At 40.5% G+C, this 27,203-nt stretch overlaps 1 pseudogene; it reads left to right on the top strand.

The window, feature by feature from the left end:
- Nucleotides 1-1,229: 1,229 nt before the first annotated feature.
- Nucleotides 1,230-2,798, top strand: LOC122115556 (annotated as a pseudogene).
- Nucleotides 2,799-27,203: the final 24,405 nt, after the last annotated feature.

Raw genomic sequence — 27,203 nt, forward strand, 5'->3', positions numbered from 1 at the left:
TGCCTACAATAGTGCCTGGTCCTCAGTGCTTAGTAGTCTTGTGTGGAGATGAGCCTGTTTTGCTCATGAAATCTCAAAGTTCAATCAGGAAAGCTCATCAAGCTGTGGTCTTGTGGTCAATCGTCATTTCTTCTAAATATTATTTTTTCCTCCCTGTGTATCTAAGTCCACCTAAGGGTGAGATCAGTGCCTGACACCTATCGGTTGTGATAGCAAAGGTAGCTATGACATCATAGAAGTTTATTGTGAAACTTCAGGAAGACCTGATAACTGAAGCACCCAAATTGGTAGGTTCCCACATCCTGGAATACATTTCACATATCTGCAATCAAACCATCATTCATTCTCTGCTGGGCTCAGACTCAGCATGTTTCCCTTCTCTATTTAAAATAACGAAAAATGTCTTTTTGATATGTTATTGAATTATTGAAATGTGCCTCCAACCAAAAAAATAATTCCATTAGTGGAATGTAAATATAAGGCATGGATAAAAACAATCATAAAAACTCCTAGGGAAAAGATCAAAAGTGGTAGCTACTACAAAAGTTGTTTCTTAATCCCAGCACTGGTGTCTCACACAATAATCCTAGTATAATGTAAACTAATGAAACTTTTCTTTTTGTACTAGTCCAGGGGCTTGAACTCGTGGCCTGGGCTCTGACATCATTTGATGAAGGCTAGCACTTTACTACTTGAGTCATAGCCACACTTCTAGTATATTTGGTAGTGTAGTGGAGATAAGAATTTCACAGACTTTTCTACCTATGTTGGCTTCAAACTGTGATCCTCGATGTCAGCCTCTTGAGTAGGATTACAGGCATGAGCCACCAGTCCCCAGCTAAAAGTTATTTTTGTAAGCTATAAAAATTTACTTATACGGGGGAAGAGAGGGGAAGGGCGGCAGCGGTAGGGGAGGGCGAGGGCGAGGGCAGAGCCTGAGTGTTCCACACACCCGGCACCAGTGCCTCGTGGCACGCCCCACTCTCCTCCCACGGCTGGGACGGCTGCAGTCCTCTTGGTCCTCGCGGTCCTCAGGGGCCTGTGCAGCAGCAGCGGCAGCAGCAGGCAGCCAAAGTGGCCCACCTACCCTGCAACCCAGGCCTGGCAGGAGCGACAGCAGGTGATGGAGTAGCTGGCCACCAGTGTAGCAGAGAAGCACTGAAATGAGCCAACCTTGCCGTCCCAGAGGAGCCCACTCCCGAGCCGCATCCATCAGGCCCGCAGGCTCAATGAGTGAACAGTGTATCTGTCAGGCAAGAGCTGCTGCATTGGTTTGTGATGATGCCAATAAAAGTGGGTGCCAGCTGTGGTTCAACTGGGTTTAGCAGAGTTCATATCTATCACCATACAGGCAACAACACATTCAGAGTGCTGGGCAGGAAGATCCAGGATCATCAGTTGGTGATCAACTGTGCCATCCCCAAAGGATTAAAGTATAATCAAGCAACACAGACCTTCCACCAGTGTCGAGATGCCAGGCAGGTGTACAGTCTTAACTATGGCAGCAAAGAGGATGCTAATGTCTTCGCAAGTGCTATGATGCATGCCTTAGAAGTGCTGAATTCACAGGAGGCAGGACCAAAATTGCCTAGACAAAATTCACAACCGCCTGATCAAGTTCAAAATGGCCCATCCCAAGAAGAGTTGGACATCCAAAGAAGACAACTACAAGAACAGAAACGTCAGAAGGAGCTGGAGAGGGACAGGCTGGAGAGAGAAAGAATGGAGAGGGAAAGACCAGAGAGAGAAAGGTAGAGAGAGAGAGAGGCTGGAGAGAGGTTGGAAAGAGAGAGGTGGAGCAGCTGGAGCGGGAGCAGATGGAGCAGCTGGAGCAAGTGGAATGGGATCAAGAGAGCAGAGTGCAGAGTATTGCCACAGCTGCCTTTGTGGAGACCCCTGTAAACTCCGAGCTGGGAGAACCCTCTGCTTCTGAGCCAGGCTTTCAGGAAGCCTCTCAGCTGTCGGAGGCTCTAGCCCCGTAGGGTGTTATCTTGGGACCACCTGCACCTCCATCTCCTCCACCACTCCCACCAGGTCCAGCCTAGGCCTCTATATTCTCTCCTCCCCCAGAACCTCCTCCTTCACCCCCACTGCTATCCTCTGGCCCTCCTCCCCCACCCCCTCTTGCTAATCAAGCCTCTCTCCTGTACCACCTCCTGCCCCTCCCTTCCTGCATCCGGATTTTTTTTCAGGATCCTTTTCAGAAGATAATCGTCCATTAACTGGACTTGCAGCTGCGATTGCTGGAGCCAAGCTTAGGAAATTGTCACGGGTGGAAGATGCCTCTTTGCCCAGTGTTCACAGATGTGAACTCCGTGTCAGCTAAAACAGACATGGGTGGTGGAAATGGACCCGTTCCCTTGGCAGGTAGCAGCTTAATGGAGGAAAGGAGTCCCCTGATGGCAAGAAGGAGGAGAATGGCCAAAAAGGGATCAACAATAGAAGCAAAAAAGAAGAATCAGAACCTGTAACTTCTAAGGTCTCATCAACAAGTACACCTGAACCAACCAGGAAACCTTGGGAAAGAACAAATACAATGAATGGCAGCAAGTCACCCGTCATCTCCAGATGAGATTCTTCAAGGAAAAATCAGATTGTTTTTGACAACAGGTCTTATGACCCATTATAAGTCCACACCCTTGTCCCAGCCCAGTGCCGATGGGGTACAGACAGAAAGCTTTGACTGTGACAGACTGAAGCAGGATATTTTAGATGAGATGAGAAAAGAACTAACCAAGCTGAAAGAGGAGTTCATTGATGCAATCATGCTGGATCTGAGCAAGTCAAATACTTCATAGAGAAGCAAATTAAGCAGAGATAAGACTTGAATCTGGAGAAAAACAAAAATTCCTACAAACAACTGTCAACATCACCCCTACAGTTACGAGCTATCAGAAGAAAGTGGAAGAGGAGTCAAGGGAAAATCCCCATCCTCTGAAACCTTCTTAAGTTGTGACTCTGGCGATCATCTGTTTTCATCTCCGTTTGCTACTGCTTTGACCTTTACTGCAGGATGAAAAGAGAGTTATGTATGAGTTTCCATAACATTTATGCAGAAAATATAAACCCATCAGGCAAGATCGCCATGCATTGAGATATTTTCATGTTGAAATAAAACCACACATTTCCCACAACCCACTGCTAAAATAAAGAGTAGAAAGGCTCATGAAGTTCTCCCCCCCTTCCACATCCTCCCTTCTTCGAGTGGTGAGGAACTGAGCAAGCTCTTCTTTTGTATTGCATGTGTCTCTCTCAGGTTTGTCTTCCTATCGTATTTGGTATTCCATGACAAATTGAGATCAGCGCTATGTAGGTTTAGATCTTAAGATGAGGAACAAATAAAATTGTACATGTTTTCAAAGGATGACATTTACAAGAAAGTTTCTGTAGATGACCAGGTCCTTCGTGAGGGATTGTAGAGTGATAGGAAGTCCAAGTTAGCCTTTAGTGGTTAATTAGAGAAGAGAGCATTAAGGACTTTCTTAAATTTTCAGCCTCCTGAATCTGGCATAGCTCTTCTCTCCAATTAACTTCCCCACAAAAGCCAAACGTTATGGTTAGTCCCATACATGCAGTGAGAGAGCATCTGAAATTGAATTTCTACTCCCAGGACAAGCAAAAATGAAAAAAATAATAAAAATAAAAGGAGGTGGAAGAAAGCACATATTAAAGTTTTAAAATGACCCAAATGTTGCTGGTCATGTGTGTAAGCCTTACTACAAAAGAGGCTGACATCTGAGGATTGCAGTGTCAAGTCAGCCAGGGCAGGAACCTGCTTGAGACTCTTATCTCCAGCTACACAGCACAAAACCTTGAGCTGTGGCAGAGGTGTTAAAAACACCAGCATTGATTCTGAAAGCTAAGATATAGGTCCCAGAGTCAGAGATGAAGCTTCAGGACCAATAAAATTTTAAACGGAGAGAGGATGAAGAGGGGATGAAATCTGAGGAGAATGGGTCAAAGTTAGCCCACCCAAGAAAGCCCATAAGGCTTTCTCTCTTTGTGCATCTGTGTGCTATCCTATGGCTTGAGAATGTTTTGTTCAAGGATAGAGCTCCACCACTCCCAACTTTTCATTGATTAATTGGAGCTAAAAGTCTCATGGACTTTCCTGCCCTGGGTGGCTTTGAACCATGATCCTCAGATTTCAGGCAACTGATTCATGCGGAGCTTTGCATAAGGCTCATCTCCTATTAACTACCAAGAATTAAAAAAAAATGGAGTTGAGCTGTGACTTAAATGGCAAACTGGGCAATCACTTTTTAGGACAGCACCTAGGGCCTTAGTTCAAGCACCAAGACAAAACAAGTATATCTACAAGCTTTCCTTTGGCTCATTTGGTAAGCCACTAGTCTTGAAGGAAAAGCTCTGGCATTGTATCCAGTCTCTGATTTGTAGCCCCAGGACTAGCACATACACAATACAAATTTTAAAAAAATGCAAAAATATTTTTAAGTGGAAAAAAGAACATATTAACATTTTAAAATGAGCAATGGTTTTGTGGTTCATGTGTATCATTGGAGCACCTCAGGAATCTGAAATCTGAGGATCAGTTTGTAGCCAGACTACACAGAAAAGTACATTAGAATCTTATGACCATAAGCCAGAAAAAAGCTAAAAGCTGAGCTGTGGATGTTGTAAAACATCATCCTTGAGCCAAAAAGCTAAGAAACACAAGGACACTGGTGGTTCTGTCTTGTAATCCTAGCTACTCAGGAGGCTGAGGTATGAAGATCACAGTTCAAAGCCTTCCTGGGAAGGAAAGTTCATGAGACTCTTATGTCCAATTAACCACCAGAAAACCTTAAGTGATGTGGGTGAAGAACTCGAGCATTCACCTTAAGCTGAAGAGCTCAAAGACAGCACTCAGGCCGAGAATTCAAACCCTATCCTCCATAAAAATAGGTAAGAAACAGCAATGAGGCCCAGAGATTAGGTCAACTGACCGCAATAAAAAAGCATTGAGGTTGAAGGGAAGAGCTGGTTACAAATACTAATATAAGACAGAGGCTGGTTGCTTATGCCTGTAAATCCTAGCTACCCAGGAGGCTGAAATCTAAGGGCTGCAGTTCAAAACCAGACCTACCAAAAAAGTCCATGAGACTTGTGCATGTAATTACCAGTACGAGGAATTGAACTTGCCCTGTTTTACTCAAAGCTACAGTCCTACCACTCCAGCTTTTTGGTGATTAATTGGAGATAAGAATCTCAGACTCTGGCTGGGAAGTTGGCTCAGTGGTTGAGTGCTTGCCTTGCATGCATGAGACCCTGGATTTGTTTCCTCAGAACCACATATACAAAAAAAGCCCGAAATGGTGCTGCAGCTCAATTGATAGAGCGCTAACCTTAAGCTGGAATGCTGAAGGACAGCGCCTAGGCCTAGAGTTCAGGCCCCACAAACAATGGAAAATAAAAGAACCTCAGACTTTGCTGCTCAGATTGGCTTCAAACCAAGAGCCTCAGATTTCAACTTCCTTAGCCGTGCTGGGCTTTGCCTGAGACGTTTCAAAAAGAAAGAAGCTGGAAGTTGCGCTCTGACTCAGTTGGCAGAACTGAGCAAAATCTCTGAGGCAGTGGCCAGTCTCTAGATTGAGAAAAAAAAACATAAAAACTTTCAAAAATAAATAACACAATGTAGTACAAAAAATGTTAATATGATGCAAAGGAAAACTATGTTTCTTTTAAATGCAGCAAACAAGAACACACTACAAAATTTCAAAATAACATACTGAAAGCAAGGGGAAAGGAAAATTTTTTTTTAATTTAATTTAATTTTATTTGTGAACATACTGTACAGAGGAGTTACAGTTACATGGGCAGGATAATGTGTACATTTCTTACCAAGCATTGCAGCCTCCTCCTTTGTTTACCCTTCACATCCCTTCCCAGCCTCCCCCCTCCCCCCCTAATCCCAATCCTTCTCCTTCCTCCCCCCCCCCAGCCCCCCCCCCCAACGTTGTAAAGTTCGTTTTGGACATGACAACTTGTACTTCTCATTGTTGCAACAGGTCCACCTGTATCCTTAAACAACTGGTTTTTACCCATCTCCTCCACAAGTTATACTGACATCAAATATAGTGAAAGCAAGGGTTATACTGTGGGGGAGGGACATACAAAGCAACAAAGAGATAATCTTATAAATGTGTTAGAAACACATGCATGAAAGAAAAAAACATTAAAATACACATCTAAGGGTTCATTTTCCTGACATCAAATTATCTGACCTTTTCCGCTTGACTCATACATATACTAGATATTACAAATAAGGGAAACCATGGGACCTACGTTTCTTTGGGCCTGGCTTACTTCACTTAATATAATTTTTTCCAAGTTTTTCCATTTCCTAACAAATGGGGCAATGTCATTCTTTCTGATGGAGGCATAGAATTCCATTGTGTATATATACCACATTTTCTTGATCCATTCATCTACTGAGGGGCATCTGGGTTGGTTCCATATCTTAGCTATGGTAAATAATGCTGCAATAAACATAGTTGTGCTGGTAGCTTTAGTGTGGTCTTGTTTGTAAACATTAGGGTAAATTCCCAAAAGTGGGATTGCTGGGTCATAGGGGAGCTCTATGTGGAGTCTTTTGAGGAACCTCCATACTGCTTTCCAAAGTGGTTGAACAAGTTTACATTCCCACCAACAATGAAGTAAGGTTCCTTTCTGTCCACATCCCCTCCAGCATCTGTTGTTGTTAGAGTTCTTGATTTTTGCCGTTCTAACTGGAGTGAGGTGATATCTCAATGTTGTTTTGATTTGCATTTCTTTTATGGCTAGGGATGTTGAACATTTCTTCATGTGTCTATTGGCCATCCTTCTTTCTTCTTCAGAGAAGTTTCTCTTTAAGTCTTTTGCCCACTTATTTATTGGGCAGTTGTTTCTTTGAGGATTTGTTGTTGGGTGGTTTAATTTTTTGAGTTCCGTGTATATTTTAGATATGAGACACTTGTCCGTTGTATGGCTAGTAAAGATCTTCTCCCAATCCGTGGGCTTTCTATTGATCTTGCTAGCTATGTCATTTGCCCTGCAGAAGTTCTGCAACTTTATGCAATCCCATTTGTCCAACCTTTCTTTGATTTGTTGTGTTTCCGGGTCTCTATTCAGAAAATTTCGGCCTGAGCCAAGGAGACCCAGGGTTTCTCCTATTCCATCCTGTAATGTTTTCAGAGTGTCTGCTTTGAGTTCAAGGTCTTTGATCCATTTGGAGTTGATTCTGGTGCAGGGTGATATATAAGGATCTAGCTTAAATTTTCTACATGTAGTTAACCAATTTTGCCAGCACCATTTACTGAAGAGGTTGTCTTTCTTCCATTCTATTGATTTAGCTCCCTTATCGAAGATTAGATGGCTATAGGTCTGTGGGTTCATTTCTGGGTTTTCAATTCTATTCCATTGGTCCTGAGGTCTGTTCTTATGCCAATACCAAGCTGTTTTGATTACTATGGCTTTATAGTAGAGTTTGAAGTTTGGTATTGATATTCCTCCAGCAGTGTTCTTTCCATTCAGGAGCGTTTTTGCTATTCGGGGTCTTTTATTGTTCCATATGAATTTTTGGATTGCCTCTTTTATTTCCTTGGAGAATGAGGGTGGAAGTTTGGTAGGTATTGCGTTGAATTTGTAGATAGCCTTGGGAAGTATTGCCATTTTCACGATGTTAATCTTTCCAATCCAGGAGCATGGGAGGTTTTGCCATTTTTTAAGTTCTCTGTTGATTTCCTTTTTCAAGATTTTAAAGTGGGAAAGGAAAATTTTTTAAATTCATGCAAATATTAAATCTAAACTGACATGACCAAAATCTAATGTGATCAGAAACTTATCTCTTACTTTTCTCTCACTTGTAATTGCTTACAAGCAATTGTCCCTCCAGTTTCAGCACTAGTATGGTGATTTGGAAATGACCTTTCTATGCAGCCTTTTCTGAATAGGGATCTTCCTTCTTTAGCCTCGAGTTAAACTACAGCCACTGCCCTCATTTTAATTCACAAATCCTTTAAAATTCAAACTCAATATTCAAATGATGGATCATATGTTAAAGTATGAATAACCATCAGAGATCCACCAGAGATCCTCTGAGGAATACAATCATAACAGTAGAAGAGCATCGACCACTCAAGGCAGGCAACAGAAGGAAGATTTAGCATTTCTTTTTTTGGATGTGCAGGGGGTTGAAAACAGGGCCTTATGATTGCTAGGAAGGAATACAATTCAGTGATATTAATTATATCCACACTACTTTGTAACCATTACCTCTGTTCGTGAACTTTCGTTTCAATACTGATGGAATCCACACAATCATTGAGTATTAATCACCCCCAATGACCTGCCCCAGAAACTTTTAATCTTCCATTTTACTCTTATGAAATGGCTTAGTCAATATATTTCACATAATAGATTATTTTTGTGTCCATCCATGACAGATATATATTAATTGCAGCCTTTTGTGGATGAGTCATCATTTATGCATACCTCACGTTTTATAAACCTATTCATCTGATAGACATTCCAGGTGTTTACAACTCCTGACTATTGTAAACATTGCTGATGTTATCGTTGGCATGTGAGCTATTGGTTTTTGTTTTCAGTTCTTTTGGGTATACAATGAGCAATGGAATTGCTGGGTCATGTGGTAATGCTATGCTATGTTAGAAGAATGTGTCAAACTCTAACATAATTGCTATATCACTTTCATCACGACAGAAATGTACAAATGGTCAATAAAATGTACAAAAGTATTTCAAATCTTCCACAGCTGTGCCCTAAAGGATCTTTTTTTTTTTTTTACTTTTTACTTGGTTTTATTTAGGCCATGCAGGTCTTGAACTATGTAGCATTGTCTAGAGCTGAAGTGAGAACAATACCAAATGCCACTGACCCAGCCTCCAAAAACATTTATTCTGGTAGTCATTTTTTCAGAGATAAATTTTAGTGATTATATGCATGTTAACTCTTTTAAAATAAGGTTTTGAATTTTAAAATGACATATAATTGTAATGACTCTGTGTACCATCTTTATTATAAGAAAAAATATATTTACTAAAACTATAAAAAGTCAAAAAGGGTTTGAACTATCTGAGGTAGATGTCAGCTCCCCAGCAGAAAAATACATTACAATCACAGTCTGATAAAGACCCAAGCAAAATAACACAATAAGAGCTCATCTAAAGTAAAATGAAGAGCAAGGACTGGGGCAGGAGTAGATCACTTGCTTGCCAAGCAGCCTCTGAATCAAAACCCCAGTACTGCCAAGGGATAAATAAAATATTAAAACTTAAGAAAAGGTGCATATTATAGTATGATGGATGACATGGAGGTACACAACTGTACCTAGGCAGTAGAATTATGAAGTTAAGAACAGTCTTGGCTACATAATGAGACTCATCTTGAATAACATAGAATAAAATAAATCAAACTACATTTTTAAAGACTAAGGTGTAGTTTAAATATAATTCAAATCGTTTTGCATGTGCAAGGAACTGATATAATGCACAAAAATTATATGCTTTAATAACTACAATGTCAGTTTATCAGTGCAGTACAAGGTGCCCCTTGTCTGGAATCCCTCCTAAGGCAGTTGGTGCACCTGTCTTCTGGGATGGACTGAGGGCGTTGCTAGGCAAACAATATTTTGATCTCCATTCTTGGGTCCCACTTACAAATCTTTTTTTAGTAGACCCCCTACAAATCTCTCCCATCCCAATAACAGTCTCCTGGCTTTCAAGTGAGGGTATCTTTGATATCTCTTAGGGCTCTCCACACTTGGCTGGAACTGCTCTGTTCCTAGGCCCAAATTCAGCAGCTTGTTCTGAGAAGAGTGGTAGCTATTTTGCTAGCCAACTCTGTCCTGTGCCGTCTCCTCCTCAAATTAGTCTTTGGTATCAGTATGAATCTGCTCAGATGGTAGAGCCAACCTGGGCTGGATTTGAACCCTGATCCTCAGATCTCAGTCTCCCTTGCACCTAGCATCATTTCTTCCTTCCAGGATTATTTCAGGGGGATAGAATAGCACAGCACCACATACATTTGTTAGGAATTGCCCCGGGGTGAGCCAGATGCTCAGACTCAAACCACTGATCTTGATATTGCCTTTGGTGTCCAATAGGATGTTGTTGGACTTAAGGTCGTGTGTGATTCTGTTTTGGTATAGGTGGTGAACAACACTTACAATTTGTATGATGAGCCTCCTGGTTTCATCCTCATATTGATGGCAGGATTTTCAGATCCACCCCAAGAGGTATCCCCTAATGGCCAGTTCCATGATGAGGTATACATACTCTTCCTTCTCCATCACTTAGTACAACCTAATGATATGTTTGTGCCATACCATCTTAAAAATGTCCACCTCATTCTTTATCCAATGATGAGGACTCTTTTAAATACCACATCCTTGTCTGTGAGTTGGGGAAGTGCCAGCTTCACTTGTCCATAACTACATTTGTGGATGAGCTCTTTCATCTGGTATTGTTCGGTGATCTCTTCCTTCAAGGAGCTTGAGATTGATTCTTTGTGTTCTTCCACCCTTTTGCTATTATGGCAGGTAGCAACCCTACCTAAAATAAACTAAATAAAATATTGGAAATCCCAGAAAAAGTAAAAAGAAATACCAAAATCCAAACAACAACCAGTCCCCACAACCAAAACAATCAGCTTTTAGTCAGTCCAGCGGGTCATCAAGCAAGATATCCCAGATCTGTTAACTGACATAGGTTGGCACATGGTGGCTTCCTATATATCCTGCATGGCCTCACACCTTGGAGCAATCACAACCAGGCATAGTGATATCATGGAGGAAATGGACCAATCAGAGTCTGGGCCAGTCAGGTCAGAGAAGTAGTGGACCAATCACAGCCTGCCAAAATTGACACTCTAGCTCTTAGGCCTCAAAGACTGTTGCTAAGGACTCCAGGTGGGTTTGAAGTTGCTCTGGTCTTTATCATGGCATTTCTGAAACCACTAGGACAGTGGTCAAAATCTTCTGATTTTCTAGAGGACTACTGCATATTATAAATTGCTTCAGTGGAGACACTAGCTAATAGCCTCCATTCTTGATGGCCACCTTATCCTATGTCTTATTCCAGCAATGGCCCTGCACAAAGGCCTCCCTCCTTCTCAAGGACACCTGTGTCCTACAACTTCCTCCTGAGAGACAAGTTCCAGGCTGGATTTGAGCCACAATCCTCACAATTCACCTTCCTGAGTAGTTAGGATTATAGGCCTTAGCCATCGGTAGGTACTTAGCTCATCTCTTACATTTGGAAGAAGTATATTTGTTAGAAAGGTGGGTTTTAGATATGTCTTTTTAGTACTTTAAATTTGTTGCCCTTGCTGTCCAATAGTTAACCTATTTTCTCATGAGAAATTTTTCATAATAACATTGAAGATCACTTGGGTGTGATGAGTTGTCTCTGTGCTTTGGGAGGTTTTCTGTCTTTATTTAATTAGAATGTGTCTTAGTGTGGACCTGGGTAATTATGTTAATTGACTTTTTGAGCTGCTAGATTCCGGCATAGAAGGGTTCATGCTTTCAATCAAAATTGGGAAGGTATTGGTTATTATTCCTTCAAATACTATGTATTACTTTTTTCCCTCTGTACTTTAAACATATATACATTATACATATATATTCAAATTGTATATTTGAATATACATATACATACCTACATATTTATATTACAATACGTTTATATACATATATTTATTATCACACATCTTCCACTTTTGTGATTGTTTATGGTAGGAAGTTTAGATTGATCTATATTACAGTTCGAAGTTTTCCTCTTTATTTCTAGATAAAAATATGCTTTTCTTGGCAAGGATATTGAAACAGCATCAAAGCACAGCTAGCCTCTCTCTCTCTCTCTCTCTCTCTCTCTCTCTCTCTCTCTGATTTCCCGCCTCTTTCAGGTTTTTGAGCACAGGGTCATTGCTTATTGGGTTCTTCTAGTGTGTGCTGTGATCTTTTGCAATGTCATGATCTGATTCAAAGGTCACGAGGTCTGCACCTGGAAGAGGAGCTGCTCCACTGTCAGCCTGCATGGATGCACCTGCCTGCCTCTGTCTTGATGTCAGAGCCCCTGTATCTACTTGGGAGGCCTTAGCAGATGCCCCTTTGACAGGACTGCTGGCTAGTGACTGTGGACAGCACAAGCACTGCTTCTTGTTTTACCTATCAGAAGTCTGCAGTGGAGCCTGGGGGTGTTCTTCTGTTGGAGGATATGCTTGGAGCAAGGCAGGGGTTGAATAAGCTTCACTGTGGCCTGATTTCTGGGGCACAAAAAAGGCCAAGTATTTCTCTGGGCTCTTTTCAGAATATATGGGCAGGTTCGGGAGCAGAACCTGAGCTCAGGGGGCCCCTAAACACAGGGTGGGCAATGAAGCTGGGAGAGGCAGGGCTGTCCAGGTTGGCTCGGGGCAGATGATGGGCCTGTATTAGTAGTCAGCTGGCTTACAAATGAAAAGAGATGCGTGCTTGCTACCCAGATATATCCCACTAAGACTGGTTGCACCAGAGAGTCCCATGCTAGTGGGGGGAAACTGCTAAAGACAGTAGTAGATGGACCAGGAGCAGGTGGCGCTCTTTGTGGGCAATTCAATGCTGGCAGGGGGAATCTGAAGGTTCCCTAACTCTGCAGATCTAGGGAAACATGAGCCCAAGCAGACACCAGGCTTGGCCAGCTGCACACTGGGCAGGCTGGTAGGTGAAACCTTGCTGGTTGGCTTTGCAGAGTCCTCAACCTGGCACACCTGCCAGCACAAAAAAACTACCTAGAATCTCCTGAATCATAGAACTTGGAGACAGCACCTCTCCTAACTTGGACATGCAGTGTCCAGCTGTCTAGAAGCTGCTGTGGTCAGTGCAGGTCTGGGAGGAATGCCAGGCCTGCTGCTGGAGGGAGTAGATGCCCCTTCCAATGCATCTGGGGGGAAGGGGAGCCCCTGGAAATAGACTCATAGAAAGGCTGGTCTGTCCTGCCCAAAGAGAACACCTCCAGTTTGTTTGACTGTTTGGTTCGATGGAGGGTCTCCCCTTGGGGACAGTGGTATTAGGAGACTGTGTTGGTGAGATTATCCCAAAATTAAACCAGTCGCTGAGGGAGCAAAAGAGTAAAGCTTGCTGAACTGCCCATGGCAGGTGGAGTTAAGGTCATGACAGCTTCTCTCTTGAAAGATCCCGAGGACTTGTCACCAGAAGACAAGTGACATCATGCTGGCATGGAGTCTAATGGTTTTAGGAAATTTATCAGAGAGCCGTACTTGGCTTGTATGTCACTCAATTGGGCTCACACTGGGTGGGGAGTTTGGGCTTTAGAGCTGGGCATGACAGCTTGATCTTTTTGATCCAACACCTTCTGGAAGGTGTTGGAATTTTAGGAGGTCTGAGTACATTATGAGATTATGTGTGTTCCTCTGAGCTTCATCCTTGGTTTGTGACAGGGATGAGCCCTCCCTCCCTGCTGTCCTGGTGCCCTCAGGGTGTAGGGTGATTTCTGGCAGGTAGAAAAGATTAATGTGCCTTCTAATCCCTGAGCCTCACTAGGAAGGTCTGTTGTTTGCAGGGAGAATTGTGTCATTGGGAGGTCTTTATGTTCTTTGAGTAAGGGAATCTACATACCTCAGAGCACATCTTGGCTTTCTCTCTAAATGTTTAATTTCTGTGGAATACTGGTATCTAAAGGCCTAAAAGTTTAAGGCTCCAGAGGCTTTCTAGGTTTCCAGACATATCCAGGGATCCAGTGCTTGTTCTTTTTCATCTTACAAAGACAGCTCTAACATCCTCCCTTAGTCATGGTATACTGAGCCCTTTGGCTCTGGCATAAATGAGGAAAGACAGGCAGGGATGTTGCTAAGGAAAACAGACAGGGCTGCATTGTTGCTGCAAAAAGGCAGGCAGGCCCTCTCTTGTTACATAGTTTCATTTTATTTCCCATTGTTGGTAAATAAAGCCTCCTGATTGGACTTCAGGTGCTGTCCATGATCATTGCTCCATTACATTTCCCTGCTTTTACCATACTGCCTTTCCATTTAAATTCATTTTTACTTTTAATTTTTGTCAGAAGCAAAGAGGAAATTAAAAATCTATATGTAATGTTAATTTTTTTTTTTTTTTGGAGGGGGAAGTCGTGGGCTTGAACTCCAGGCCTGGACGATGTCCCTCAGCTCTTCACCTCAAGGCTAGAGCTCTACCACTTGAGCCACAGCGCCACTTTTGGGCACTTTTCTGCTTATATGGTGCTGAGGAATGGAACCCAGGGCCTCATGCATGCAAAGCAAGCGCTCTACCACTGAGCCACCTTCCCAACCCATAGTTTTTATTCTTGAATTACTAAAATTCAATGCAGAACATGTCAATTCAAGCAGCATAAAATGGCAGACGGCATGAGTTTGATCTCTGTCCCTCTCCTGTGGCTCTCTTGCTCTACCCTAGGGTGACCACTCCTACTAGTTAGTTATGTATCTCTGCATCTAAACCAAATGTGCACAAAAGAGAAGCTATTAAAAATAGACTAGCCCACAGTTTCCCAAGGTCCTCGAAACCTATCTTACTAAGAGGCCAAATTTCCAATTCACACTATGGAGAGTCAAACTTCTACACTCAGGTTCAAAGACCTGAACCAAGTCTGTGCTGGAACCACATGACTGAAGTTGGTAGCTCATTGTTCACTATGGAAGAAGTCTGCAATAGCTGGGAATCTGCCCTTTGCCTTTCCCACTAAGTCACAGTGTCAGGTATGAGAACTAAGGAGTTACACAGGCCATTTAGAGGTTACTAGACTTTGGGTTTTAACTTTTGAAATTCCAAGTTTCACTTCAGATCAAATATTGGGCCTGCACAGCAGCAGCCCAAGAGAAAATGATGTCCAGAACTTGTGTAAGTGTCTCAGACTATTTGAATTTGCTTTTATTGATTTATATCTTTTTCCTACAATGCACACCTGTGGTCAAATGGGAGCTTTCTTACGGCTTAAGGAATTTTTTATAACATCACAATGAAATTGAAATACACAGCTATAACTCTTTCTCTAAAGGAATACTGATGGATTTGGCCGTAGGAGAGTTCAAGCTGATGACCTCCAATATTCTAGGCAGGGGTTCTATTACGTAAGTCCCCTATTCCAACCTTTGTTCTTCACTTTGAGCATATCAACACACTGCCTTATGGATTTCAAGAATGCTGATGTAAACTATCTGTTAAGAAACTGTCTTTGGAAAGGATGATGCTCTCTTTTCTCTCACTCTTATAGATGTTAATAACCTGTTTCATGGAGCGGTATGGCATAAGGCATTTTGCTACAGTATCAGATGATTCTGAAGTGATACCATTATTCTTTTAACATCAATCATTCTAGATTTAAAGAAAAAGACCTTGAATATCTTGAATAAATTGATGAGGTCTTTAAAATCCAAAAGTTAGAGCAGCTGTTCAGATTTTGGATTCCATGAAATATCCGACTGGATTTAATTTTTAAGTGAGAAAACAGCTGCTTTCATGACCCACCTAACTATAAAACTTTCTTGGTCTTAGTTACGTTGCATTTTAAGGTAAATGACACAAGTGCCAACTTACTGACTTTATAAGGGACTCAGGATTACATAATTAAATAGTTGTCAGAATTTACTGAGTTGAATAGATAACGTGCTTAATTTATATTAAAGTAGTAATGTATTGCCATTAATACAAGAATGGATTTTATTAGTAAATACTGAAAAGGAAAAAAAAAAGTATTTCTAAAGGGGATTCATCCTGGCAATAGTCACTTTGCAGTAGGCTGATACTTCCTGCCTTCTTTCAAAAGCATGTTATTGTTATATGTTATTATTCAAACGTGTGTTATTGTTTTAGTTCCTCTCAAGAGCTATGGGGCTAATCTTGGATTCCATTAAGAAAAGACCAAAGTGCATACTGATATTATAACTTTTTATTTATTTATTTTTTTGTTGGTCATGGGGCTTGAACTCTGGGCTTGGGAGCTATCCTTCAGCTCTTCAGCTCAAGGCGAACACTCTACCACTTGATCCACAGTGCCACTTCCGGTTTTTTGGTGGGTTATTGAAGAAAAGAGTCTCATGGACTTTCCTGCATGTTCTGGCTTTGAACCGTGATCTTCAGGTATCAGCCTCCTGAGTAGCTAGGATTACAGACGTGAGCCACCAGTGCCCGGCTCTGATATTACGATTTTTAAAGACCAAAAATGATCTATTGTATGTTTCCAACAATACATAAAGTCCATAACAAATAAAGACTTTAATGTTATTTTAAGCAGTTGTGTAAGGGGGTTATAATTCAACAAATACGGACACCTCATATGCCTTAACTACTTCTTTGAATTTTCTCTTTATTGTCAAGTTAAAAAAAATCTGGATCCACTTTAGTGAAAATTTCCAATTGGACCCTTTGTCATGTACCCTCTGCACCTAAAAATACATAAGAATTCACTTTGTTTTCAAATTGTTGGAGCAAGTTCCAATACCTGAACATATGTTGAATGGAAGCCACTGGTGTATGTTTGGCTCATGCACATGGCCAGCGTTCTAACAGGATCACACATGAGGACATGGATAGTACTGAAGAACAAAATTTTGGGATCAAACACTAGGACCTGGCAGCCACCAAGGACAGAAGGCATTGGCTGATGCCATTGTAGTTCCTGCAACACTGCCATGGCTGTAGCAATGGAATCATTCTGTGCGCCTCGCATACCTGTAGAAACCTTGGCAACAGTCCTACAGGCTCAAGACTAAAAGAGCCAGTGGGTTCATGTCAACCTGTGATTGGTCCATTGCAGCCATTGTGAGTGGTCTCTGCAGTCCATTAAAGTGCTGGGATTTCCGGGTGACCTGCTGGACTCAGTTCTACATTGACAATTTTGAGTGTGTGGTAGTTTTTTTTTTTTTTTTTTGGAGGGGGGCTATGTTTTGTTTGGGTTTGAGTATTTCCTTTTGGTTATTGCTCTGGGGTTTTTATTTGCTTAGCTAAATTTAGGTAGATTTACTTCTTGCCATCCTAGCAAAAGATGGGGGAGCACAGTGAATTATCCACAAGCTCGTAGGAAAAGGAGATTTTTCACTGAACAAGACAGTATGAAGGAGATTATTGGCTACGGCAGGAGATTTTCCCTGAACAATACAGTGTGAAGGAGGAGATCATTGACTATGGTAGCTATGGATATGTAAAGATGGCCTAGCACCACCTCATAGACACTAAGGTGGTAATGAAAATAATTCTAAAGGGAGAGTTCAACAATTGTCAGATCAAATATGAGATGGACAGTCCGGGATTGTGGATCAGTGGTAGATGTTTGCCTCGCATCCAGGAGGCCCTGGGTTCAATTCCTTAGCACCACAAGAAGAGAAAAAGCTGGAAGTGGTGCTGTCGCTCAAGTGGTAGAGCACTAGCCTTAAGCTGAGGACATCAACCACAGTACTTAGGCCCAGACTACAAGCTCTAGGACCCACAAAAAAATTAAAAAATCAGATGGATATTATTAAGTTTTTCCATCACTCACACATGATGAGGTCATACCAGGTGAGGAAAAAAGGATGAGCACCAATACCTGGCAGTGCAACTGGCCATCCAGAGACCTCCTGACATATATGTGAAAATCATAACACCTATTCAAGAATGAAGTCATGAGATTGTTCAGATTGTGAGTACTGTGCATTACTTTAATGAATATATAAATGAACAGTGAGACATTAAACCCAATAACATCGTGTTGGATGACAAAGGCAATGTGAAGGTGAATAACTTTAGCATGAGCATGAGGATTTCCCAAGGGTAGTTGCTGAAGGACATATTTGGTACCTTAATTTTGTCCCTATAAAATTTTCCTGCATGGAAATTACAATGGTTGCAATGTAGATATCTGGTGTTTGGGAGTCCTCAATTTTATTCTATGGTGATGGCACATTTCCCATTTGAATATATGAATTTTAGCCAGATAGAGGTAATTGTCTTGGAGGTCACATATATTTCTCCATTCACTTGTCTCCAAAAGAACAAAATATCATCTTGAAACTGAAAACTGCAGACCCTAAGGAGAGGCACAGTATGGAACAAACAATAAAGATTGGCTCAACCAAGTTGAGGAATATTTCCTCTGTCCTGATGAGCTACTATGTAACAAGCTAAAGCCTATTATTCTTGCATTCATATGTGACATGGGGTACAGCCTGCCTGATATGTACAAATCTATATTGGACAGGACATTCAATGAAATCATTAAAGTAGAATGACAGCAGTGAAATTAAATCAGTGCCTTCAATTGTTTCAGTGTGCCCATCTTCTGCAAATATATAGTATGTATATATGTATATATTTCACAAATATATTACATATTAAATATGTTATATATAATTATATATGCATAAATATACATAATTTTGGAGATGGAGTTTCATGGAATTCTCTGCTTTTGCTTCAAGCCAACATTCTCCTCATCTGAGCCTCCTTAGGTGCTAGGATTATAGACTGGGGCCAGGCAAAACATTTCCTAATAAATGCAACAGAGAGCCTGTCTTTAACTTCCAAGAAACATTAAAAACTGAAAGATAGTAGAATGATGAATGTAACATAAAAGACTTAAGTCCTTGTAAAATTTCCAAAACTTATTTCATACAAACATTAGGCGACAGTGTTACTAGATTTATTGTTTCAAAAAGATTAATAAAAACTTAAACACAGATACAGATCCCAGGTGGAAGTGTGAATGTAAGTGGAAGGCCCATAAATTCAAGTCCTAGTACTGACCCATAACCATATATAAAATTAATTTTCTATGTGTTTTATTATAAAAATACTGTACAGAGGTGTTTCAGTTACATGAGCAAGGTAATGAGTACATTTCCTATCAAGCATTGTTGCCTCCTCCTTTTTTTCCCCTACCATCCCTTCCCTCCCACCTAAACAACTACCCCCTCCAAAGTTGTAAAGTTCATTTTCAAGGTAGTGTCTTGTACATCAAATTTTTACAATGGGTCAACCTGTATCCTTAATTAACTATTTTGTGTTTTCCCTTACCGTCCCCGAATTAGAGAAGTATATGTACAAGATGCAGGTTACCAGAATCAAATATAGTGAAAACAGGGTTTATACCATAGGGGAGGAATATACAAAGCAACCAAAAATCACATGGTACCTTATAAATAGGTTAGAAACAGTAGCAAGAAAGGAAAAACTACTTGCATCCCTATCTTGAGGTTTATTTCGCTTAACTTCATCTTATCTGGTCATATGTATATAGATTTTGACCTTTTCTGCTTGTCCTAGACATGTACTAGTTATTGCAAATATGGGAAACCATGGGACCTATGTTTCATTGGACATGCCTTACTTCACTTAATATATTTTTATCTCAAGACTTTCCATTTCCTCACAAATTGGGCGATGTCATTTTTTCACTTTTTCTGATGGAGGCATAGAATTTATATATATATATATATATATATATATATATATATGACATTTTCTTGATCCATTCCTCTACTGAAAGGCATCTGGGTTGGTTCCATATCTTAGCTATGATTAATAATGTTACAATAAACATAGCTGTGCTGGTAGCCTTAGTATGGCCTTGTTTGTGATCATTTGGGTAAATGACCGAAAGTGGGATGGCTGGGTCATAGGGGAGCTCTATGTGGAATCTTTTGAGGAACCTCCATACTGTTTTCAAAAGTGGTTGAACAAATTTATACTCCCACCAACAATGCAGTAGAGTTCCCTTTTGGCCACATCCCTTCCAGCATCTATTATTATATTTCTTATTTATAGCTATTCTAACAGGGGAAAGGTGGAATCTCAATGTTGTTTTGATTTGCATTACTTTTATGGCTAGAGAAGTTGAACATTTCTTCATGTGGCTATTGGCCATTGTTATTTCCTCTTCAGAGAATTTTCTCTTTAAGTCTTTAGCCCACTTATTTATCAGGCAGTTGTTTATTTGAGGATTTGTTGTAGGGGTATTTAATTTTTTGAGTTCCAAGCATATTTTAGATATGGGACCCTTGTTTGTTGTATGGCTAGTGAAGATTTTCTCCTAATCCATGGGATTTCTATTGATTTTGCCAGCTATGTCCTATGCCATGCACAAGCTCTGCACTTTCATGCAATCCCCATTCGTGCAACCTTTCTTTGATTTGTTCTGTTTCTGGGTCTCTATTAAGAAAATTTCAGCCTGTGCCAAGGAGAGCTAGGGTTTTTCCTATTCCTTCCAGTAATGTTTTCAGGGTGTGTGCTTTGACTTTGAGGTTGACAATTAATTTTGTAGGCCAGAACTTATTTTTTTCCCCATCCTTTGTGTTCATAGGATTGTCTGCATTATGTGTAAACAGGCTGCTCTACAAGGTATCTTTCCATGTCATACAGTAGGTATTACATGGCTCTATGTAAGTATTGTATAATGACAAAGAGCTTTCTAATGACTTACCTATAATATCTATTAATGTTAATTAAGTGTCATGAAGAATGCCAAACCTCCATTTTTGTGTCCATCTCCGTCCTTGTTCTCCCTATTGTTTAACAGCTTATATCACACTCAGCATAACAAGCTGGCACATGGAACAGACATGAACTCGATGGATCCTAGCTGTGAGATGGCCCCAAGTACAGAAAATATCAGAATCAAAGATATTGAAGCAGTTGTCCAAGGTGCCTAGTTTATGAATGACTTCGGCTTCCAATGGTCGCACCTGCCTCTGTCAGAATCCTGTTGATGGTCTGTCACCATCAAAGATCACACTGAAGCTTAACTTCTCAATGTAGCAGTGTCAGGAGGTGAAACCTTTAAGAGAGGTTTCAGTCATAAATAGATTAATGCCATCTCATCAACTCTGACGGGACTAATATCATCGTCATTCTAGCACATGCCATGATGCCAAGATCCTCTGTGGTATGATGCACCTAGGGGGCCATAGCCCATGTGCTAGCATGCTATTTAGACATTGCATCCCCTATTATTGTGAATGAAATAGACCTTTTTTCCGTATGAATATACAGCTTCAAGGATTTTGTTAAACCATGACAAAATGGACTGAGATGCTATTCTTTTTGTCTTTTTCATGGAACTGAGGAATAAACTAAAAGCCTTACACTTACTAGGTAAACACTTTACCATTTGTGCCTGCATTCCCCCAACCATTTTTTTTTCTTTTTCAGTTGGCTTTTAATAAAAGTCTTCACTCAAGCCACCCTCATTACCCCATCCTCGTATACCTCTAACTCTCAATATCTGGGATTAGAGCCTGTGACACCACAATTTACCCCTTAGAATATACTATTCCTTTGGGGAAAGAGATACAGACCCCTGAGAGGCTTATGTGTGTTTGTTTGTGTGCTTGTTTGTGTGTGTGTATTCGTGAACTAGTCTTGATGATTTATTTTGTACTGAGGGTGAATCTTCCTGATGATTCTGCATTCTAATTCCTTTCACTGAAAAAGAAATGCTTCTTTGCGTGCTAGTGGCTCACAACTGTAATCCTAGCTCTTCAGAATGCTGAGATTTTGAGATAACACTGTTAAGCCAGGTGAGTCAAGAAAAGTCCATAACAAGCTTATGTCCACTTAATCACCAAATATGTAAGAAGAGGAGCTGTGGCTTAAGTAATAGAGTAATATTCTCGAGGAAATATAGGAATAGCACCTAGGCTCTTATCAAGGTTAAGGACCAGCACCCATACAAAATCTACAGATAACACTTGTGCTATTACAATGAGCTCTTGTGCTATTTAAAGTCACAATTATGTCTAATGGATTATCTGTACAGGACAGTTGAAGCAAAATTCTTGTATTTCTTCATAAGATATGTTCTCTCTGGACCATCTTTATGCCCCATTTTTGTCTCTGCAATGATGTCTTGATTTTGAAATAGAGGAAAAATTCAGTGATGAATTTGTTCTCTGCATCCCTCTCTCATCCATTATTAACATGTTCTCTCTTTTTATTTTTTGACAATCCTGGGGCAGGAACTCAGGGCCTGGGCACTGTCACTGAGCTTCTTCTTTGCACAAGGCTAGCACCCTATGACTTGAGCCACAGTGCCACTTATGGCTTTTTCTTTTTATGTGGTACTGAGTAATTAAACCCAGAGCTTCATGCATGCTGGACAGACACTCTACCACTAAACCACATTCTCAGCCACATAATCTCTTTTTAAAATATATCTGTCATGTTTACCTCTGTCCCATCTCTGAAGTCACTGATACTGCTCTTGAATCTATCCTCAGTTTTACTCCTAACTGCCTTTCATTCCCTATAACTGCTGAATTGTTTTCCACTCCACCAAAGGAACTATCTTTCCTTTTCTTAAATTTCACACTTCATTGGCTAAAAATCAAACAATAACTCAACATTACCAGTGTCTGAAATTGAGGACAGTTAGAATAGTAAATAGCTTTTTCTACTTAGGTTTTAAGCTGCGGGGCTTCAACTCTGGGCCTGGGCGCTGTCCATCAGCTCTTCAGCTCAAAGCGAGTGCTCCACCACTTGAGCCACAGTGCCATTTCCAGTTTTCTAAGTGGTTTATGGGAGATAATAGCCTCTCAGCCTTTCCTCCCATGGCTGGCTTTGAACCGTGAGCCTCAGATCTCATCCTCCAGAGTAGCTAGGATAACAGGAATGAGCCACTGCTGCCCAGCTAATAAATAGCTTTTTATGTGTATCAGGTGATACAAACAAGTCAGAACCTTGGGATATCTTTTATCTTCCAGTCTGGGAAGGATCTAACCCCACAATATGCCCTGCTAGACAACAAAATTAAAGAGATTCTACAAATGTAATTAGTTCCCACAAGATTTGGGTGTGAGTTACTTCCAAGGAGTGAGTGCAAAATAAGGCGTGAGTGCAAAATAAGGCCTTTCTAGAAGTCAGTGACGCCAACAGAATGAATCAAACAGTAAGGAGAATATGTTTGTCAATAAAGTATGGAGGTGTCTAGGAGCTGACAAAAGTGGTTGTACGATAGGGGGCCAGAAACACAGTCTCACAACCACCGAACCAAAAGCATACCAGGCATCCCTTAAGCTTGGAAGAGATCCCTACATTCCTTGAGACTATAGCCTGATGGCCCCTGGTAGAAAGTGAGCAGCTGCTAGAGACAAACTACACCCAAGCTACCAAACTTATGTCCTACTATTGTTGGTATTTAATGGACAAACAAATACATTTGTGGTAATTTGCCACATATCATGACTAAATGAATGCATCTGTCAGAGTACTGGTGCCTCACACCTGTAATCCCAGCTACATAGGAGGCGGAGATCTGAGGATCCAGATTCGAAAAGATCTCAAGCAGCAAGCAGCAATATCTGTGATATTCATATTGCCAATAAATAGCAAAAATACTGGAAATGGTAGTATGGATTAAGTAGTACAGCACCAGCCTTAAGGGAAAAGCTAAGTAAAACACAAAACCCTAAGTTGAAACTCTAATACCAGCACATACACAAAAACGAATGGAAAAATGAGAGCATTTATTGAAGAACATCTGGTATTTTCTTTGCTCTGTGTAAAACTCTAACATCTCTCACACTTTTTCTTGTGCTTGAAGAAATTTATTAAAATCTATAACACCACCTTAATGATATCTAACTACACAACTACACAAACATGTTGGTCACACACTTTTCAATATAGCATATTGTAATTGTTACTGCAAACAAAGTACCTTTCCTACTAATTTAATCTAATTAGTCTCAGAAACTGGATTTGTATATTGATACTTCTCGCAATACTTTATCTGAAATCAAACTTAAACTTCGTAACTCATCAAAAGGGAAAACTTATACTGTATCTTCAGGTATATTCCTTTCTGCCACTTTTCCTACAAATGAAAATTAATTGATTCCAGCACTTAAAAATCCTACATCCCAAATTAATAGAAGACTCTGATTAAAACAAAAAACTTTAAATTGTTTTTAATTTCTGTTAATTTGGACAAAGTACTTAAAGATATCTTTGGATTTCCATAGAGATATCATATCCAAAACATCATCTATACAATATAAATAAGTTCCCTAAAGGATGTCTATAAATTCACATATATGTTGCTCAATTCACTAGAGCAAAAGAACTATAAATTCTGACTTACATCTACTAACATCCCATGACAATTGCTAGATCATTCCATTTTTCTCAGAGCAATGAAAGCTGCCAAGAAACTCACTAATGGTGAGAGGAGAAAAAAGAGCAAGTTTTCAATGGCTGATATTTTACAACAGCCTTATTTGCATGTGGGCACACACAGAAAGCTATACAATGTTCAGCTTTACGTGGAAAGAAAAGGAACTCACCCTACACAGAGAGAAAAACCCTTGGCAGGAGAAAGATAGACTGAAGAATTACCTGAATGAATGTCTTCTCATATATTTCCCTCCATGTGCTTCATGGAGTTTTCTCTGGGACTCAGTGCTCAATAAGGCAGACCTCGGTCATCCCAGCAAAAGCACAGACAGCCAAGACTCAGGTAACAGCCATTTCTTTGCTTTCCCTGTGGAAACATCACCAACGGAATGAAAAATAAAGCAAAGTGGATTTCAGGGGCATATAAAGAGAACCATAGTGCTTTGGGGACAAAGAAAATATGTGTGTGTGTGTGTGTGTGTGTGTGTGTGTGTGTGTGTGTGTGTGCTTGTGTGCTTGTGTGCTTGTGTGTTGGTACTGGTACTTAAAATCAGGACTTGGAAACTACACATTACTACACTTTAGCTTCTTTGCTCAATCCTGGTGCTCTACCACTTGAGCCACACTCAACTTTTGGCTTTTTAGTCATTAATTGAAGACAAGAGCAACATAATCTCTCCTGACCTGGATGGATTTGAACCTTTATCCTCAGATCTCAGCCTCCTGATTAGCCTGAATCACAGGAATGTGCGCCATCAATGCTGGCATTAGTGACAGACCAATGTACTGATTTCAAGCCCCAATACCAGCACAAAAACTGAAACCAAAGTAATACTTCATAGCCTATAAATATACTGATAGCATATGAAACCAATATAATGAAATGTGGAGAAATGCGAAGGACATCAGAAAATGATTATTATTATTATTAGCTTTTCTGATTCTTAAAAACCTAAAATTATTTATAATTTTAAAAACCTAAAATTATTTATTTATAAAATGTTTACTGACTACAGAAGGCCCTTGAACAAGGTGTATGTCTCAAATGAGATAGCAGATGAGGACAAACAGAAAATGCAAAGGAAAACAAATAATTTTAGAATTCAGTGATTATTACACAGAAAATATACTTGAGCATCTGTACTTTGAAACTGTTTCAAGTAGGCTACAGTAATGACAAAAACTAGTATTCTTCTCATTAATACTCCTCATGAAAAGAGGTTTACTTTATTCCCTTTATCTAGGAATGCTCTGAATATTTGATTCACTTTTCCCAAAATGACACTAAAGAGACTCAGTCTTTCCACAAATCCAAATTTTATATCTTAACACTTAAATCAAGTATATCAGGTATCTTCTTTGGGTTGGGACTATCATAACAACTTTTAAGTTGTTCTTTTACCTTTGATGCCAGGGGGGGTGTGTATTTTCACAAAAGAGGACAGGAAAACACTCAGTAGATCACCTGAAGGCTGAAATCTGAGGATCATGGTTGAAAACCAGGTCAGGCAGGCAAAAAAGAGACTCTTACCTCCAACTGAAAACCAAAAAGCTGGAAGATGTGGCTCAAGTGAGAAGGTGCCAACCTTGAGCAAGCAAAAACAAAAGGAGAGGTGGGGACAGAGGACAGGATCCAGGGCCAAACTTCATATTCAAAGACAATCTCACATATACACAAATGAATCTGACAACAATTCAGTTAACATCATCTGAACTGCCTAATGATAAGTGTGCATGAGAATTTAAAAATATTTCTATTTTTAAGAAACACATTTAAGGAGTTCTGGGAAGATGGGGGAGGAGAAGCTGGAGGATAAACAAGCTCTCACATAGGAAGCAGTTTTAGTGTTCCAGTGAATACTCCTAGGCCAGAGAATTTCACTAAGTGTGCCATTACAGTACAGAGAGTTTGGCCAGAGAAGGAAAATCCAGTCAAGGAGACAGATCTGAGTACTTGCCAGAGGCCATGGCTGCTGCTGTGGCGGCAGCAGCTGCGGCTACTGCTGCAGCCGCCATACCTACAACACAAAGAGTTCAGGACAAAGGCGCCAGAGGCAGCAGGTGAGTGAATTCTATTCAACACCCGCAAGAACTGACAAGGGACAGATATCTTCATCCTGCAGATTGCAGACCAGAGATGACCCAGGAACCAAGACTGTCTTGAGTAGAACACTGACATTCTCACTCCTTCTCAAGGAGCAGAGGAGGGAAGGCCACCTCTCCACCCCCTACTACTGGAGATCTCCATCTTTGATACTGACAAAGGCCTGGCTGAGCAGCTAGGTCCAACTAGGCCTTGGAAGAAAACAAAAGAGTCATTTAGCAGGTCAAAGGAACCTAACCAGACCTGCCAGGCTCAGCTCCACCCAGGAAAAATTCACCAAGACCAAGCAGAGAAAACTCTGTCCCTGTGGGAGGGACTTTCTTCACTGGGTAAACAGAGCCAGAGGCTGCCACTCCCTACAGACAATCAATTGAAATTCACTAAACATAAACCTTGAGAAAGGCTTTAGGCTAGGCTCTGTGAGTGTCTCTGAAGTTAGCCCCTCAGGGAAAAGCTACTGTTTGCTGAAAGGCCTCAACTCTACCCAGAACATAGCCACATCACAGCATCTCCAAATTAGAGGAAACAGCCATCTCCCTCTTTTGTGATACTCAAAGCAGATACTCCTTCCACTGAACTAGCCTGGGATGAGGATCACAAAATCCTGGGTAAAGCAGTGCATTTTTCTGCCTGTCCAAACAAACTGACTTAATTAACCAATCAAGCCCCAGGAAAACCAAACACCACAAGCAGACCAGAGACTCCAACAGGATACTGGCTATGCACACAAGGGGATATAGGATCTTCCCATCCCCCCAAAAAATCAAAGAAATCTTTTGTACCTTTTTTTTAACTTTTTAAATTTTTTAAAAAATTTTTACTTTTTAATTTTTTGAAAAAATTGTTCTCTATTAATCCCTTTTTTCTTCCTCTTATAATTTTTATTTTAGACTGTAGGTGTATATCTGTGTGTGCTATTTTTAGCTCTACTGAATTTTTTATCCTTTTTTCTTTCTTTCTCATTGTTTTCATTTTTTCTTCTCT

The sequence above is a fragment of the Dipodomys spectabilis genome, unplaced genomic scaffold, assembly GCF_019054845.1.
Source record: "Dipodomys spectabilis isolate Male_0828 unplaced genomic scaffold, ASM1905484v1 ptg000121l, whole genome shotgun sequence".
Taxonomy (NCBI): domain Eukaryota; kingdom Metazoa; phylum Chordata; class Mammalia; order Rodentia; family Heteromyidae; genus Dipodomys; species Dipodomys spectabilis.